The 18,979-nt window shown below is 41.6% G+C and overlaps 1 long non-coding RNA gene across 4 annotated transcripts in view; it reads right to left on the reverse strand.

Moving 5' to 3' along the window:
• Positions 1 to 71: 71 nt before the first annotated feature.
• The window catches only part of LOC119617695, a 31,933-nt gene continuing 13,025 nt past the window's right edge, over positions 72 to 18,979 (reverse strand). Inside the window, exons 2-6 of one of the 4 annotated variants that reach the window (XR_005234062.1) lie at positions 16,457 to 16,894; positions 6,826 to 6,974; positions 2,708 to 2,824; positions 1,909 to 2,057; positions 72 to 780 (exon numbers count right to left, since the gene is read on the reverse strand). This is a non-coding gene — a long non-coding RNA (uncharacterized LOC119617695). Of the gene's footprint in view, positions 781 to 1,722; positions 1,839 to 1,908; positions 2,825 to 6,825; positions 6,975 to 16,456; positions 16,898 to 18,979 lie in introns of those variants that run through there. The other 3 variants (XR_005234059.1, XR_005234060.1, XR_005234061.1) reach the window with 3 other exon arrangements.

Raw genomic sequence — 18,979 nt, forward strand, 5'->3', positions numbered from 1 at the left:
TCAACTGGCCTGGGAACGCCTTGGGATTCCCCTGGAGGAGCTGGCCCAAGTGGCTGGGGAGAGGGAAGTCTGGGTCTCCCTGCTTAGGCTGCTGCCCCTGCGACCCGACCCCGGATAAGCGGAAGAGAATGGATGGATCAATGGATGGATGGATGGATGGATGGATGGGTCTTCCTCAAGGCTCAGTTTTAGGACCTAAATTATTTATACCTTATTTAAATGATATTTTTGCAGTATCCAGTATTTTGAAGTCTATAATGTTTGCTGATGATACAAATTTCTTTTTTTCTGGAAAAAATATGGATGAAATCATAAAAATAGTAGAAAAGGAGTTAGTTAAGTTGAAAACTTGGTTTGATTACAATAAGTTGTCATTAAATGAAAGGAAACCCAAATTCATGGTATTTTCTGTGAGGATCTGGAGTTAGCTCCGCCTGTGGGCGGCGCTACTAACCTTTCCTTCTCCAGCTGCACCTGATTACCTTGATGAGCAGATCCTGTATTTAAGCCTCCGGCAGGTTCCAGATCATCGCTGGAGCATCAAACCTTACTGGTTAGAGTCGCAGCCATAGATTCTAACCCTAAGCTAAAGACTTTGTTAAATGTTTGTTTTTTGCTCTTCGACCCAGGTTACTGCCTCACCTTGACGATTACTGTTTGTCTGGAATTTACCTGAACCATGACTGGATTACTTACCTTGACGGACCACTGGACCCCTTACCTCCTGGATTGCCACTGGAACCTTTGTCCTCTCCTCAATGCCACGAACGTCTTCTGAATCTGTAAGAGAAAGAAAACATTACTCAAAAACTTATCTGCTCCTATGCAAGATTAAGATCTGTGCCCGAGACTCACCCTGCTCCTTCTTGCTTTCCAGACTGCCCCATAACAATCATCACTGTAAATACCTGCACGTGTAAGTAAATCACTTACCTGATTTCCTGTCTCTGTGTCTGGTTTCGGCTTCGCTCTATAGACAAAACACCTGGTTTATGATATTTTCTGGTAATCAAATCTATAATAATGTAAAGCTATGTATAAATGGAGTTGAAATTGAAAGAGTTTGAGACAAAATTTTTAGGGATTATTATAGATAATACACTTAGTTGGAAGCCTCATATTCAATACATTAGAAATGAAGTTGCAAAAACTATTGGAATATTGTTTAAAACAAAAGATTTAATAAACGTTAAAGGCTTGCATATTATATATTTTTCTTTGGTTATGCCAAATTGAGGAAATTTGGGGAAATGCAACTAAAACAACCATTGATATTTTAGTTAAGTTGCAAAAAAAGCTATATAGCTTATTAATAAGGTGGGACATTGTGAACCAACTGATAAACTCTTTATTCAAAGTAATACATTAAAATTTAAAGATATTGTATATATAAAAATATTGGAAAAATTGCATAAAGCACTAAACCAAAGTCTTCCTTCTGGTATTCAAAAATTATTTAAGTTAAGACAGAATAAATATAATTTGTGAGGTTTGTTTATATTTGAATGTGCAAAAGAGAAAAGTCAGGTAAAGTCAAGGTGTGCTTCAGTTATCGGTATGAAACTATGGAATGACCTGAATGATGATTTTAAGTTATGTTCTTTTTTGGTGAGTTTTAAAATGTAATGTTGTTAGGGTAGGCAAGAATAAGTTTTGTCATATATATATATATATATATATATATATATATATATATATATATATATATATATATGACAAGAACTCAGGAAATGTTTGTCTAGGAGCGAGACCAAAACCAGACACGGAGGCGTAACTACAGGTAAGTGAGTTTATTTACAGGTACAAGAGATTTACAGTGAGCCAGGTTCGGGAGCGGTCTGAAAGGCAAGAGGAGCAGGGTGAGTGTCAGGTACTAATAATAATAGTAATAATGTCTCTGTTTCTTACAGGTCCAGGAGGTGTCAAACTGCGTAGAGGAGGTGAGGAAAGTGTCCCAGGTGATCCAGTCGTCGAAGAGCCAGTAATCCAGTCAAGGTAGGTATCCAGCGGTCCAGGTAAGTTTCCGTGAGGTATGAGCGTCTTTGCGTGGCAAAAACCTAAATCAAGGTACAATAGAGAACTTGGTTAGCGTAGCAGTAACAACTGAGATTAGACACTACGGCTGAGAGGTTCGATGCTCCAGCGAAGGTCTAGTCTCAGCTGGAGGCTTAAGTACTAGCAGGTCTCATCAGTGGGATCAGGATCACCTGTGGAGCAAGGGTTAGTGGAGCCGCCCCAAGGCAACTCCAGATCCTTACAGTACACCCCCCCAACGATCGGATCTAGGACGCCTATCTGGGTGAGCTCTATAAAAGTCCGTGATTAGCGTGGGGTCGAGGATAAATGACCTAGGAACCCATGTGCGCTCCTCAGGTCCATAGCCCTCCCAGTCTACCAGAAATTGACGTACCCTGCCTCTCTGCCGGACGTTAATGATGCGATTTACCATGAAAGCAGGCTGTTTATCGATTAACCAGGTGGGAGGGGGGAGGATGGTAGGAGGGCTCAGAGGACTGTTCACCACTGGCTTTAACTGAGAGACATGAAAAGATGGATGAATGTGCATGGAGGCCGGGAGAGTTAAACGGACTGAAGTGGGATTTAGGATCCTCTCTATAGGGAATGGCCCAATAAAGCGAGGCGCCAATTTTTTAGTGGTGCCTCTCAACGGGATGTCCTTGGTTGACAGCCAAACCCTATCGCCCACCTTGTACTTAGGTGTGGAGGAGCAGTGACGATCAGCGTATCTCTTATTTTGTTCCAAAGTCCTTTGAAGGGCTCTCCTGGCCTGCCTCCAAACACTCCTGCATCTTCGTAGATGAGCCTGCACAGAAGGAACGGTTAACTCAGGTTCACAACTTGGAAACAGTGGGGGGTTAAAACCCAAAGATGCTTCAATGGGAGACAATCCTGTAGCTGAAGAGATGTACGTATTGTGGGCATATTTGATCCAAACAAGTTTTTTACTCCAGGTGGATGGGTTGTCGCTGGCTAGACACCTGAGAGCCACCTCCAACTCCTGGTTGCAGCGCTCAGACTGACCGTTGGACTGAGGATGGTACCCTGACGTGAGACTCACTCTAGCTCCAGTCCCCTACAGAAATTCTGCCACACTTGAGATGTAAACTGTGGCCCCCTGTCGGAAACAATGTCAATGGGAATCCCGTGCAACCGAAAAACTTGTTGCGTGATTATTTCTGCGGTTTCAAGGGCGGTGGGAAGCTTGGGAAGAGGAATAAAGTGAGCAGATTTTGAGAACCTGTCGACAATGGTGAGTATAACAGTGTGACCCTGAGAGGGGGGTAATCCAGTGACAAAATCTAATGCGATATGGGACCATGGGTGGCTAGGGATGGCTAGGGGTTGCAGTAAACCGGCTGGGGGTTGGTTACTGCTTTTACAGCGTGCACACGTGGGACAGGCGGTGACAAACTCTTTGACATCAGCCACTAAGTTTGGCCACCAAAAATAACGAGTAGTAAGCTTAATCATTCGATTGATCCCTGGATGGCAAGAGAATTGTTGGGAGTGCAACCAATCGAGGACCCTTGGCCTACCTGCTGCTGGGACGTAAGTTTTGCCAGGAGGGCCCCCTCCGGGGTCAGGTTCCCCCTGTTGGGCCTCCTGGATCTCCCTCTCAATATCCCACGTTAAAGCACCTATGATTAAAGAAGGTGGAATTATGGGTTCCTCCTCATCAGAGGAGTTAGGGCTAGCCCATAACCTGGACAATGCATCTGGTTTCACATTCTTAGAACCTGGCCTAAATGTGATGGTGAAGTTGAACCTCCCGAAAAACAGAGACCATCTAGCCTGTTGGGGGTTCAACCTCTTGGCAGTTTGTAAATAGGCCAGGTTCTTGTGATCAGTCCAGATGATGAACGGCACTTCGCAACCTTCTAACCAGTGCCTCCAGGCTGGGCTAGTTTTATGGCTAGTAGTTCCCGGTTGCTGACGTCATAGTTTTTCTCCACCGGAGTGAGGCGACGGGAAAAATAGGCACACGGGTGAACTTTGCTGTCCTCAGAGGACCTCTGCGAGAGGATGGCCCCTACCCCTGAGTCAGAAGCGTCTACCTCCAAAATGTACTGTAACTTAGGGTTAGGGTGACGTAAAATTGGAGCAGAGACAAAATGAGACTTTAACTCACCGAAGGCGGATTGAGCTTCGGGAGACTAGATGAAGGGTTGTTTTATGGAGGTTAGTTGCGTGAGAGGAGTTGCGATTTTGCTGTAGTCCTGAATGAATCTTCTGTAGAAATTTGCGAATCCCAAGAACCTCTGCAGTTGTCGGCGATCAGTGGGAGTGGGCCAGTCGGCAACTGCTCTGATCTTTTCAGGGTCCGTGCGATAGTATCCTTGTCCAAAGATGAAGCCCAGAAAACTGATGGTGGAAACGCTGAACTCACACTTTTCGGCTTTCATGAACAGTTGGTTCTCGTAAAGCTTTTGCAGAACAGCTCAAACTTGTGAACGGTGTTGAGAAGGATCCTGAGAATAAATCAAAATATCATCCAGATAAACGAAAACAGAAATATTCAAAAAGTCTCTTAGAATGTCGTTAATGAGGGACTGGAAGACTGCAGGTGCGTTAGTGAGTCCGAATGGCATGACGAGGTATTCGAAATGTCCGAGAGGGGTCTTGAATGCCATCTTCCACTCGTCCCCCTCTCGGATTCTTACAAGATGGTAAGCGTTACGGAGGTCCAACTTGGTGAAGATAGTGGCTGAGTGGAGCTGTTGATGAACAGAGTCAATTAAGGGTAGTGGATATTTGTTTTTTACCGTGATATGATTTAGGCCCCGGTAGTCGATGCAGGGTCGCAAACTCTTGTCTTTCTTCTCCACGAAGAAGAAGCCTGCCCCTAGAGGAGACATGGATGGCCGGATGATGCCGGAGGCGAGCGAGTCCTCAATGTAGGACTTCATGGAGTCACGTTCTGGTCCTGAAAGGTTAAACAGCCAACTGGTAGGTAAGGGTTCCCCTGGACGTAACTCTATTGCACAGTCGTATGGTCTGTGGGGTGGTAAAGACAAAGCCTTGCCTGAAGGCAGTACTGTAGACAAAAAGGGCTCCACGAGTCGACTCTCTTCTCAGCCCAATTGATTACGGGGTTGTGTCTTTGTAACCAGGGAAAACCTAAAATCATCTGTGTAGATGGTGAAGAAAACACTAAAAATTCCCCCATCTCTCTGTGATTGCCTGAAGTGAGGAACTGAAGATGGGAGACCTTGCAGCAGATTCTGGTAATGACCTGACCGGATATATCCATAACAGGAAGGGGTGAGGATAATTGTACGGGTTTTAATTGCAACTGTTTAACGAGATCGTCTGAGATGAGATTCTGTTCGGCACCTGAATCTATTAAAGCGTGCACAGGAATCTTAATCTGACGGTTAATGATTGTGGAATGAATGAAAAGTCGTGATCCAAGGGGTTGCGAGAGACTACTCACTAGTACCCCTCGGACACCTAGTGAGTCTGTCCTTTTAAATGAGGACACTTGGCCCGGAAATGGTTCTTATCCCCACAGTAAAAACATTCCTTGGACTCTAAGCGCCTTAGTCTCTCTTCTGAGGTTAGCTTAGCCCTTCCCACCTGCATTGGTTCATGTTCCATCCCTTGAACAACAACTGGTTCCGTTTCCATATTTATGGCGTTCCGTCCCGGGGCGCTCGTCCTACTGCCCCTTTCACGTTGCCTCTCCCGGAGACGGTTATCCAGGCGGATTGTTAAAGCGATTATGTCATCCAACGATCGTGGTTCATCCCATCCTGCTAACTGGTCTTTAATAGATTCCTGAAGTGCGTGAATGAAAACCCCCTTTAACGCTGGCTCATTCCACCTGGACGTAGCGGCTAAAGTGCGGAAATCGATAGCAAACTGCCTTAAGTTCCACAGTTTCTGTGTAATCTCGGTCTCGTTGTATCCGACGCCAAACATTTGCTCGAAATCCTCAATGAACTGATTGAAGGGAGTTAGCCGGATAGCTCGGAAGCTATATTTTGCCTCTGCCCATTTTAACGCTTTGTCCCTGAGAAGCCCGATTATATAGGATATTTTAGACGAATCGTCTAGGAAGGAATGTGGAACATGAGCAAACACTAACGAACATTGAAGTAAAAAACAGCACATTTACCAATTTCGCCGGAGAAATGTTCGGGAGTAGGTGATGGAACCTCGCGGAAATGTCCGCAAGTGTGCACCGGAAGTGATGATACTATTGGGGCGGAAGCGGAAGAGGAATCCGCGGTGTGGGGTATTAGCGATGATAATTTTTGATGAATATCTTGCGTAAGTACAGTTAGTTGATCGAGACGGCCGGTTTCTGATTGCTGTCTTTCGCAAAGTGCGTTAATCATAGACTCGTGCCGAGCTAACAAGGAAGCTGCTTCGGTACTTTCAGTTCGTGAAGAGGAGTCCGCCATCTTGGAAGTAATTCTCTTAACCCACAAAAGATTTACTACGGACGTGGCAAAAAACGAAGATGACCAAAGAAAAGTCCAAATATGGAGTTTTAACAAAGATATTTTCCTTCCTAATCCTATACGATCTTACCCAGTTCTGGATCTGGCATCGCTCTGGACAAGTGTTTATGGCTGGAGAATTCTGACAAGAACTCAGGAAATGTTTGTCCAGGAGCGAGACCAAAACCAGACACGGAGGCGTAACTACAGATAAGTGAGTTTATTTACAGGTGCAAGAGATATACAGTGAGCCAGGTTCGGGAGCGTTCTGAAAGGCAAGAGGAGTAGGGTGAGTCTCGGGTACCAAATATGATCAGTAGAGTCTATGGAGCGAGTGAATAATGTCTCTGTTTCTTACAGGTCCAGGAGGTGTCAAACTGCGTAGAGGAGGTGAGGAAAGTGTCCCAGGTGATCCAGTCGTCGAAGAGCCAGTAATCCAGTCAAGGTAGGTATCCAGCGGTCCAGGTAAGTTTCCGTAAGGTATGAGCGTCTTTGCGTGGCAAAAACCTGAATCAAGGTACAATAGAGAACTTGGTTAGCGTAGCAATAACAACTGAGATTAGACACTACGGCTGAGAGTCTAACCCAGGAGGTTCAATGCTCCAGCGAAGGTCTGGTCTCAGCTGGAGGCTTAAGTACTGGCAGGTCTCATCAGTGGGATCAGGATCACCTGTGGAGCAAGGGTTAGTGGAGCCGCCCCAAGACGGGGCTAACTCCAGATCCTTACAATATGTGTGTGTGTGTGTATATATATATATATATATATATATATATATATATATATATATATATATATATATATATATATATATATATATATGTGTGTGTGTGTGTGTGTGTGTGTGTGTGTGTGTGTGTGTGTGTGTACAGGAGACCCCTGAAAATTCTCAGGGGTTGCATTCCTAGAGCACTCCCATTTAGCTTCATTTCAAACTCTGCTTCATACATTACACTTAAAAAAAAAGAATGTAAAGGGTAAACCTCTATACTGTACAGTACTGTACTGCTATGTCTCTGGCAGTACTAGAATGTAAAATACTAATGTCACCCTTATATGTACAGTAATTTTTGCAGAATTTCTGCTAATATTGTAGTGCACCTTGAAATGCCTTGCTGCGGAAATGTGCTATACAAATAAAATTTGATTGATTGATAGTGTTTTGCTAACCGGTAATGGTAGTATTGGCAGAGTCACAACGCAGGCGATTTCCGCTCACATCACTCTTTTATTTTATTTTCATATTTTCTAACAACCCTTTTATACACCAGGTTCAACATTTGACTTGCGGTGCCAAATTCACAATGAACAACAAAAACAAAACTGAACAGAACAGTTGATTAAAACCAGTCCATCTGAACACACAACTAGGAAAAATTCATACATTTTTATTCCGGGGCTTTCCAGCAGGGCTTTGCGTCTCACCCAGCCTTGCTGGAATGTTACAATAATTATGTTTTAAAATTGGTAAATTATGATGTTTTTAATAAATTAGGTTTAAATCATATAAAAAATTATATTTTGGTCCGAAAAAAACGTAAAAATCTTTGGAATAGTTTTGCAGTTTCTGAAAATAAAAATTAAAACTAAATCTTAAAAAAATAAACAGTTACTTTGCCAGAACAAAAAAAAAAACCATTAAATGTGGATGATTATACAGATGTTTTCCCTCTAGTTTCTGTTAGTTAATGATTTGATAACTGATTATCTAATTGATGTATTTTGTTTATCAGAAACCTGGCTACAACAGGAGGATTTCATTAGTATGAATGAATCCACTCCTGCTAATTACTTAAAATTTCATGTCCCTAGAACAACAGGATGAGGTGGAGGACTAGCTGCTTTTTTAGTTAGGATTATTGATTATTGCTAAACCAATTAGTTATAATTCTTTTGAATTTTTATCCCTCATTCTTTCTCATCCAAAATGGAAATCAGACAACACACTTTTACATGTTGTTATATATTGTCCACCAGGTCCTTAGTCTCATTTTTTTGTCTGACTTATTATTGAATACTAATAAAGTCATAATAATAATAGATTTCAATATTCATGAAGATGTTGAAAGTGATAGCTTAAATAGAGCCTTTAAAGGTTTAATAGAGTCAATTGGTTTTACCTAAAATGTCCAATAATATATTCATACTTTCATCCCCAGTCTTTTTTTGGCAATATGAAGTTCCATCCCCCACTGCTGATGAAGTCACAATGTGTGAAGTCTTCAGTGGTGCACAATTTCTCTTCACTTAAGGGGTTTCCTGCCACAAATTTCACATCTTATCACAGTGCAGAAATACATTGACCTTCTTTCCCTGCACATGCCTGTAAATCATTCAATTTTATTGTTAAATTTAGACACAGCTCAAGTGTTTTCAGAGCATATACATTCCCCAGTGCCCACAGAAAAAAAAAATCAACAACATGAGCTGAATGTTTGAGTCAGAAACTACTTTTATCACCCACAGCCAAGAGGCAAACAAAAGTATTTTTGTTCAAAGTCTGTGTTCTGTTATCAAAAGAGCTCATGAACATTAGACAAATTTTAATGAAAGTTGCAGAAGGTAATCATTGGATGTACATCTACAACTGATTAACTTTTGGAGCCACCTAAAATCAAGATTGATGTCACAGCAAACTGACTTTAGAAAACAGGAAAACGGCTATATTTCGGCCAACTTTGTGCGTATTTTCCCAACAACATATAGTTTAAATGAGTTGTTTATACCTTTGTATAAATCCAATTTTTATACTGTAAAAAGCAGCAGAGTATCCTAGTCTAGAATAAAGCAAATATACTGAAATACATTATTTTCAGCTGCTTTCTAAGATAACTTCAGACTCCAGCCATTAAAGGATAATGTCAGATTATATTGTGTGAATGAAATGACCCAATTAAATTGTCATGGTTTGTAGATTTGGATGCAGGAATGAAGACTGAACACAAGGAGCTCAAACTATAAATTTTAAAAACACTTTAATAATGAAAACCAAAAAGCTGACGTAGCAGGAACAATTTAAGAAAACACAAGGAGGCACTGAGGAGAACCAGGACATAGCATGAAACTCTAACAATGGCAGAATTTGGTGGGGGTGGGGGAGTTGGCTTGGACATCCAATTATTACTTTCTTAGAGTTTTATTAAATTTTGTCTAATGGTTTATAAGATATTTTGTTAACATATGAACAGGGCTGATACCAGTAGTTAATGTCAAAGATCTTGTATCATCTATTAGCACTAAGAGTATGTGTTTGCAATGACTCTCAGCTACTACGACACTAAATCAATGTGGTGATCTGGGAGTTTTTTCCTGGTGGACGTTCCAGTTCCTCCTACGGGCGGAGTCATCGGGGCATCCACACCTGCAGACTATGAGTTCGATCAGCGAGGCAGTGTACTTAAGGCCGTGGTGGAGATCAGACCAGCGCTGGAGCATTGCTTACCTGTGTGGTAAAATCTCTGAGCCTTTTGTTATGTTCAATGTTCTGTCCTGAAGCCGAGATGAACCAACAGGGCCACAGAAGAAGACGGGACGCACGCAGAGCAGCACCAGCGCAAGCGTCAGCTGAAGCTGGGCGTCACAAACAAATCCGATGTGGGACAACGGGCAAGAAGCCCACAAAGGGCAAACAGCAGCGTCTGAACAAGAATAAATAATGTTAAAAAGTTAAATTTAAAACCGAGAAAAATGGACATTAAACTTACCACTTGAGCCCAAGAAATGTAGCTACTATAACTGGGGAGACCAGGCAAACTGCTACGGGCAACCTATTAAAACAACGGAGGTTAAGCTAAAGCTAAGCTAACTAACGTACAGAAAATGGGAGAAACTTCCTACCAGGAGAGATCGAGTGTCCTTCATGCAGCATTCACGAGCGCATTTGTGCGCAGCCAATGTACAGCACCGACTGATGTGGAAATTAGACCAGAAGGCAAACAACGTGATGTCAGATGGGTCAGTGAGGCGCCTTTATATGATGTCAGCTGGCTCCAGAGCCAATGGGAAACAGGCACTTATGTGGTGCATTTATGGTCCCCAGGCCATTCTGCTACATATATACACTTACCTCGTCACCATCTGTCTGTTCCGGATACAGCCTCCTTCTGAGTAAGCAAGACAATCTCCTGGAACTACTTCATGTTATACCTATCTCAAGCCTGTTCCTATTCACTTGTCCTCCAACGTACCTTCCGCCTTCTCTTACAGATCCTAGCGCCAGTACCTGTGTTATCTGCACTGTAAATAAACTCACTTCACGTACGTTTAGTCTCCTGTGGTCTGTCAGTCGTCAAGCCGCTTCCCCTCTTTGACGTTGTTTAAACCTGACAGAATGCTCCAACCCGATCAAGAGTCAAAGAGCGGCTCCGGTGGCGGACAGACTGCAGAAACATTAGTTCATCATGAAAGAAGGTTAGATCAATATGAAACGCTCATTCAACAACTGTATCAGATACAACAAGACACCTGTTCCACATTAAATCAAGTTTCACACCGCATATAGCCTTAGACAATCGGTTAGGTACTCTATTTCCTGTGAATCCCGCAACTTCCCCTGTTGTTACCGCCGCCCCTTCTTCCACCTCACTTCTGGTTCGGGAACCGGATTTCAGACCGGCTGAATTATTTGAAGGGGACACTGATCGTTGTGGAGGATTTTTGTTACAGTGTAACTTAGCGTTTTCTCGCTGTCAGTCTTTATTCCCATCTCATGCCGCCAAGATGACTTTTATCGTTTCAGCATTAAAAGGGAAAGCACTTTGTTGGGCTCAGGCTTTTTTGAATTCTCATCGTGTGGAGACTCTGGGGTTTCAGCAGTTTGTGCAGGAGTTCCAATGAGTTTTTGACCATCCGCTACAATGAGAGGAAGCAGCCAAGCATCTGCTCTCACACGGCCAGGGACGAAGGTCTGTTGCCGAACATTCGGTAGATTTCCGCATTACTGCGGAGGAAGCCGGATGGGATGAGCTAGCGTTGAGAGGGGTGTTTACAAATTCACTATCTGAGGCTATAAAAGATCAGTTGGCTTCCTGAGACAAACCGGAGAGTTTGGATGAGCTAATTTTCTTAGCTATACGCATCGACAACAGACTCAGAGAACGTCGGTGCGAAAAGGACTCTTTTCCCAGTCAGTGCGCCCAGTTAGCAGAACCACAGCCCATGCAGGTTGGTCGCACACAGCTGACACCAGAAGAAAGGCAGAAGGTTCCTTGCAAAAGAATGCATTTATTGTGGTAAGAAGGGCCATTTTGTGGCAAAGTACCCGTTAAGGGGAAACTGTTCCGCCCGTCAATGAGTCGGGGAGACTTGTCGGGCTCTGTTAATTTCTCCCCAACATCTCTGCTTTCGTTACAAGCTAACATTATTTTTGAACAGACTTCATTAGCAATTGCTGCCCTGGTGGATTTGGGATCAGAACTCAATCTCATATCTCAGGATTTGGTGGAACAACTCAACTTACCCACAACTCCCCTGGAATCTGTGCGTTCTGTCACAGGCTTTACTGGTCAACCCATCTCCCAGACAGAACACAAGGTCGTCAGCCTCCAGGTACTGGTATCAGGGAACCACCCCGAAGTGGGTGAGTTTTTTGGTTTTTTTTCTGCGTCACCTCAACTCATTTTCGGGTTTCCCTGGTTACAAACGCATAATTCTGTGTTTAATTGGTCTCAAAGGCGTATTGAGTCGTGGAGTAAATTTTGTTTATTGCATTGTTTGAAGTCCGCTAGTGTGCCCTCCGAGAAAAGATCATTAGAACCAGCTGAATAGACAGACCTCACTAGAGTGCCGGAGGTCTATCATGATCTTGCTCCGGTCTTTAGTAAACAAAGAGCTCTCTCTCTTCCGCCGCACAGGCCGTACGACTGTGCCATTGATTTGCTGCCTGGTTCCCCCTTACCTTCGAGTCATCTCTACCACCTTTCAGGTCCCGAACGTGAAACCATGAAGCAATACATAGAAGACTCTTTAGCGTCTGGTATTATTTGCCTGTCTACTTCCCCTTTAGGGTCAGGATTCTTCTTTGTCAAAAAGAAAGACAAGACCCTTCGACCATGTATTGATTTTCGGGGTCTCAATCTTATTACTGTTAAGAATAAGTATCCGCTCCCGTTGATCGACTCTGTGCATGAGAGATTGCATTCCGCGACCATATTCTCCAAATTAGACCTCCGTAATGCCTACCATTTAGTTAGGATAAGGGAGGGGGACGAATGGAAGACGGCATTTAAGACCCCCTTGGGGCATTACGAAGTTTTGTCTCAACGTTCTTCTGTTGATAACAAGGTTCATCATTATGCCTTTTTCTCCCGGCGACTGTCACCTTCAGAGCAAAATTATGATGTTAGTAATCGGGAGCTCCTGGCTATAAAGTTGGCTCTGGAGGAATGGTGACATTGGCTTGAGGGGGTAGAGAATCCGTTTGTGATATGGACCAATCATAGGAACCTCACTTACTTGCAAGAAGCCAAAAGACTCAGTCCTAGACAGGCCAGGAGGTCACTTTTCTTTGCTCGTTTCAATTTTGTCATCACTTACAGACTTGGTTCCAAAAACCTCAAGCCCGATGTTCTCTCAAGACAGTTCTCATCTTCTGACACCCCTAAGACAGACACCAACGGGCTGGCACCTACCTGCTTCGTGGGATCTGTTACTTGGGATACTGAGAACACCATATGGCTCAACAGTCGGACCTGGACCCCGGTATCGGACCCCCGGGGAGGAGGTTCATTCCTAAGGCATTGGCAAGGTACTAGACTGGGTTCATAACCACCGGTTTACCTGTCACCCCGGTATAACCAGAATGTAGACTTTCACTAGGAGACACTTTTGGTGACCCACCATGTCTACAGATATAAAGGAGTTTGTCTCAGCCTGTTCTGTTTGTGCCAGAAACAAAGCCCATCATCAACCTCCTGCCGGACTGTTGCAGCCTCTACCCACTCCAGCTCGACCTTGGTCACACGTCTCCCTGGACTTCGTTACCGGTCTGCCCCCATCAGAAGGTAACTCAGTAATTTGTAGAAATTGATCAGGTTAGAGTCATTTTTGTGTTGATAAAGTTAAAAATGAATTAGTTGTAGATGTGTATCCAATGATTAATTTGTGAAAGTTTCAATAAAATCTATCTAGTATTTCATGAGACATTTTGCTAACAGGCAGATATAAATAGACACAAATATGGGCAAAAATATTTGTCTTTGGTGATGGGTAATATTTATCACTGATGTACCATGGATATGTACACCAGATGTTTAGTAGTATAATTTACAAAGTTTCAAAGAAATCTAGATATTTTAGCATGACTGAACAAGGATGAAGAGTGCTGCTGATTCCTTGTCATGCTGTGAGCAACCCTGAAAATGTAAAGGGGGAAAAGACAGGAGGACACAGAGACAGGAGTTTGTGCGAGCCAACATGTCTCATCTTCCTCAATGATTTTAAGCCCATGTGCTTCAGATGAGAGGGCCCTGAAGCCAGGGTGCAATCTCTGAGAGCTAAATCACTGGCCTGTGCTCATCGGCTATAAACATGTCACTGCTGAACTGGGTCATTCCTCTCTCTGTGTGCACATCAAACGGGGGGCCTCCAATGCAGCACTCACTGGCTCTGAGTTGCTGTGCTGCCCCAACTCCAACCCCCGCTTCCCTCACATGCACAAACATGTACACGATACTTTCCTTTTTTCTTTCTCTCTTTTGTTTCTGTGACATGTCACCACCTTTGGCCCTCACACTATGCAGCCTTGCAGCAAGAGAAACGTAGAACTAACAAGCCTGCAGTCAGGGATGAGTTAGTAAGAAAGAATGAATGACATATCATGACATTGATAAACATATTAAACTTATTAAATCAAGTGTCATAAAATTTCCCCAATTTTTTTAAATTCTTGAAATAATCATCATCATTTACTATTTCCACAATAGTTTCCGTTAGTGGGCTGCCCTGTTGCAGCATGACAAAAATAAAAGATTCATGTTAAATCACAGTTCAGGTTTCTATCTGTGTCCCTGATTTCCCAGAAGCCCTTTCTATCATTATCTATTAATCACCTTGCAGTGCAGAAGGCAAAGTTTTAGATGCAGCAGCATTACGATCCATTTTTCTTTTTCACTCCTCTCTTAGCTTACAGCAGATTTTATTGATTTTTTTTTTACCTTGATTTGTTATTATAGCTGCTTACCAGAACATGTTAATTTTATTGCCAATAAATACTCATTAAAGTACAAAGTCTAAGCTTTGATTCACACAGAAAATTAAGAAGCAGGGATGAGACTAATTTCTCTCTTTATCAAGGGCTGAAATGTAACTGAACAAACATTGCCATGAATAACAAGTACATTTAACAAATCTTTGGTATTTATACAGAATTAAATGAAGCTCAGTCAGGCAGAAATCATGAGATTGACATAGAATATTTCACTTTTTTATGGTCCAAACACTCTGAATTGCTGCTGCAGAATGTTGCAGTGTTGTCTTGAAGTACTGCCTAGTCAGCTTTGCTGCAATTGGCTGAATGTGGGCAAACAGTGGATCTGTTCCACATTAAGTCAGAACCTGTGTTCCATCACATCATCAATAAACACTACCATCATTACAAGCAATCCATGCCCATTCCAGAACAGAGGAGATTCTTGATGCTTCAGAAAACAGACCAGGTTTTTAACTTAGTCTTAATCCTGTCCTTCTGACTCAGGTTGAGTATCCCTTTATCTGTCCAAAGAATGTTTCCCAAATCTTTCTGGCTTTTTTAAATGATAGGTTTGGGACATGGTATAACAATGTCATTTATTCTTGAAGTTTATGAATGGTTTGCACCTTGTTTTTTGCAATCCTTCTCTGAGGTTGACATGGATTATGTAGATGTACTACCTCCCAGAGAATGTTCTTTTGGTAGAATACTTGGTATTGTGCTTTACCACTGCAAACAGGCATGGCTGGTCCATAAGGGTGCCCACCAAAAAAAAATTCACCCACAAAGTAGCTCCTCCCAATAAACAATGTAAATTGTTTATTACTCTGTATTGTTCTGTTGTGTGTTTTTCAACTGTTTGGAAGTTTTTAAAATTGTATTTAAAGTAGGTTTTGGTGATTCATAGTCAGTTTTTTTTACCCATGTCACCACCACCAGGTTCATCTTATCACTCTTTTAACAGAGATTGGAACTTTAGACAGTGACAACAAAGTTTCATTGGGGCAGAAATAAGTCTGCCCCATGGACACATTCTGCTGCTTTTCACTCATTAACACAGCCACTACTAACACTAGATCTCTTGTGATCCTATTTAATCTCTGTCCACATGGAAACGCTTTAGGGGCCCCTAAATTGTGGCTTTGGAAACCATGTTCCAGAGTGAGGAAATCCTTAAATGCCACCACTGCATTCTTGTGTAGACAGCCTAAATGCAGTCTTTGAAAACAATATCGCAGACCCACCTCCCATCTAAACTATGACAGGTGTAAGAACAATAATGACAGATTACATGCTTCCATTTGTACTGCATACACCAGTTGCTCACTATAGCAAAACTTATTTTACTGTATAACTTCAATGAACAGATTTACCACTGCACTGGCTGTGCAACAGTAACACTGCCTTATAGAGCTAAAATAAGTAAATAAATAAAATAAATTACATGAATCTGAAACAAAAAAAAAAAAAAAAAAAAAAGGTGCTTTTATCGCTTTATTGAACTGTCAACAATACACAAAACCTGCAGAAAAACATCAAATATACATATAAAAATGTAGTAAATTGGAACGGTTTTAAAAGACTGACTGACATGGTCGGCGTTAATCTTCTGACCCACATGCAGAGTCGACAGAGTCAAAGTAAGAAATAGGTTTATTTTTAAAAGGAACAGAACAGTTGACTGATCTTACTGATCTCTCTGGAGGGCGATAAGGAGTACACAATCAATAGTCTAGAATGAGAGTGGAGTTAAAGGTGGCCTGGAATGAGTCGCTCAGAGGTGGAAACAAAGAGAGAGCTTACTTTAGAATGATCCAGAGTCCGAAGAATGGCCGGGGTCCTGTGTGGGGAATGAAGATGGTGATTCCTGAGACGAATACGAGGAAGGTGATAGCACAGAGAGCCGGAGGTCTGGTGGAGCCGGGCGGAGAAATGAGGTACAGACAGGTGAGTTGCAGGTAGGATTCACAGAAGGTGAAACAGTAGAACAAATCCTTCTTGGAAAATCCAGTGAGGCAGACTTGAAGGCAGCAAACACAGGGACCATAAACCTTTGGTAAATCCACAAGTGACAAAACAACAACTTGTAACAACTGACTACAAGAGGAGGCCAGAGAGACTACCGGTAAACATTAATCATCCAGCGCTGAGTGAAGCCTCTGCTGCTCCTTTATTTCCAGGACTCTGATAACACTGATGAACTCCACCTGTGTAGGCTGCCCAGATTCTCCACCAAGATCTCTGCTGGAAAAGATGCATCATTCGTACGCACACACAGGAACCCTGACACTGACACTTTAACTAATTGGCTATCATTTAGCCAGTTTTACTTTATAAATGAATAACTTTATAAAATAAATGAATAATAAAATACATAATAAATAAAAGTTCAAATAATTTACCCTATACTCTTTAATCAGTATGAGGAAAACTCTTCCTTTTGTCTCTCGTTGGATATTATGCCTGAAACCGTTCATTATGTTCATGTATTTAAAGATTTAACCTGAAACAACTCCCAGCCTAAAGTAGTTTAATGTGACAAAAAGCAGAAGTTCCACTTTGTCAGCAGTCCACAAAAAGTATTTTTTTGTTTGTTTGTTTGTTTCTTTTGTATTCAACATCTTTGTCTTTTTCTTCTTGTGTTTATAGTTGTGCTTCAAGTCTTTTTTATTTTGCTGTTCCTGTTTTTTTATTCTGTAATTTCCTGGCAGCAATTCAATGCCACATATTGGCCTGGCATAGTTAAGTTATTTTACTACAAACAATGGATACCAACGATAAAACACTTCAGAGATAAAACAGTTTTTGTTTTTGTTTTTTGTCGCTGAGATACCAGAGCAAACAGCAACAGAAATCAGTGTTTAATTTATGAACAAATAGTCAGTAGGTTAGTGGGAAAAACTTTGTTTAAAACTAAAATTCTGAAGAAAAAAAAGAACATTTTAAAATGTATGTATTAGTTTTTCTTTGTTTTGTGTTAAGGCTTCAAAACCACTAGCTGTAGTCTGTTATACAATAAGTAAGCAGTTTGTCTTGAAGTGCATAAATATATATATATATATATATATATATATAAACAATGTATGTGGGTTTTTATTGTTTACATTACCATTTTTTCTTTCTTGTAAACTATACAGCTTTCACCTGGCAACTTGCCTGTTCCTTGCTCTACAACTGAAGGATATTTTGTTTTTCAGTAAACTGTTTTGAAACATCCCCCATGTGTTGTCTTAATGAGTCTAAACTTGAACAATGTCTAATTACCTGATTTATGATCCCGAACCAAGAAAAACACACAAAGAGATAGGCAAAAACATTATCATCTGCCTTCAACTTTTGGCAGCGGGTGACAATAATAAGCCCCTCCATTGATACGGAATGTGAATATTGTATAAACTGGGTTCTTGAAAAAGTAAATATCTTCTCAGATATTTGTTCGTACAGTTTCTTTAGAGTATCATTTTTAAGTGCCTCTGCAACTAATATGAATTATTTATTCCTCCCCCAAATTTAAGACAAATACTGTGGGGCTCCTTTCATTAAATCTACAGAAAACAGTGGTTTCAGATATTTGATTATTTTAAAACTATACTTAATGTTCATTTCTGAAGGTTGGAAGTTCAAGTGCAATAATGAATCTTAATTCTTCTAGTTGAGATCACACAGTGTGTATGGTCATGTGTATGTAGCCACAGGGCCTGTATGACAGCCTGAACATATTCATTCACATGATTAAAGCCTCTGATCAAGAAGCCATAATTACAGCCAACCCCACGGCCTCTCTTTGTGAGTCTCATGTTGTCAAGGCAACAACCAAATTAAATATGTCTCAGAGGGAGTAAATATACCCTTGCTCTAAATATGTATTCTTGTTTGATGCGTTTGCCACAGGGCTCTCCCTAAACACTTAAAACTGCTCGGTTTAAAAACAGCTCAATTTGTAATCCAGCTCTGGGTCAAATTTTTACAGAGCCAATATTTGGTAGCTTTAACACAGCAGAGTTAGGTTATCAGTTTGACCCAGCATACTGGGTTAAATTTTCTACCCCCAAAAATGGGTTAAAATTTATTAATTTCTTGACTTCTGGAGTCAAAAAGTCTTGAGTCTGATTTCTTGAGCTACTATAAAGTTAAGTTTAAAAGAACAACCTAGAATCTGGGTTATTAGAGAATTGTGAATGCTGAGTCAGCTACAGTCCTGCTCACCATTATTGGCACCCCTTCATGATTTGCATAGCTGAGTGAATATCTTCATGATCATTCATTGGTTAATTCATGTCATATGTGTGGAGGCAGTCCATCACAAGTGATCTTTATGTGTGATTT

The sequence above is a fragment of the Kryptolebias marmoratus genome, linkage group LG14, assembly GCF_001649575.2.
Source record: "Kryptolebias marmoratus isolate JLee-2015 linkage group LG14, ASM164957v2, whole genome shotgun sequence".
NCBI lineage: Eukaryota > Metazoa > Chordata > Actinopteri > Cyprinodontiformes > Rivulidae > Kryptolebias > Kryptolebias marmoratus.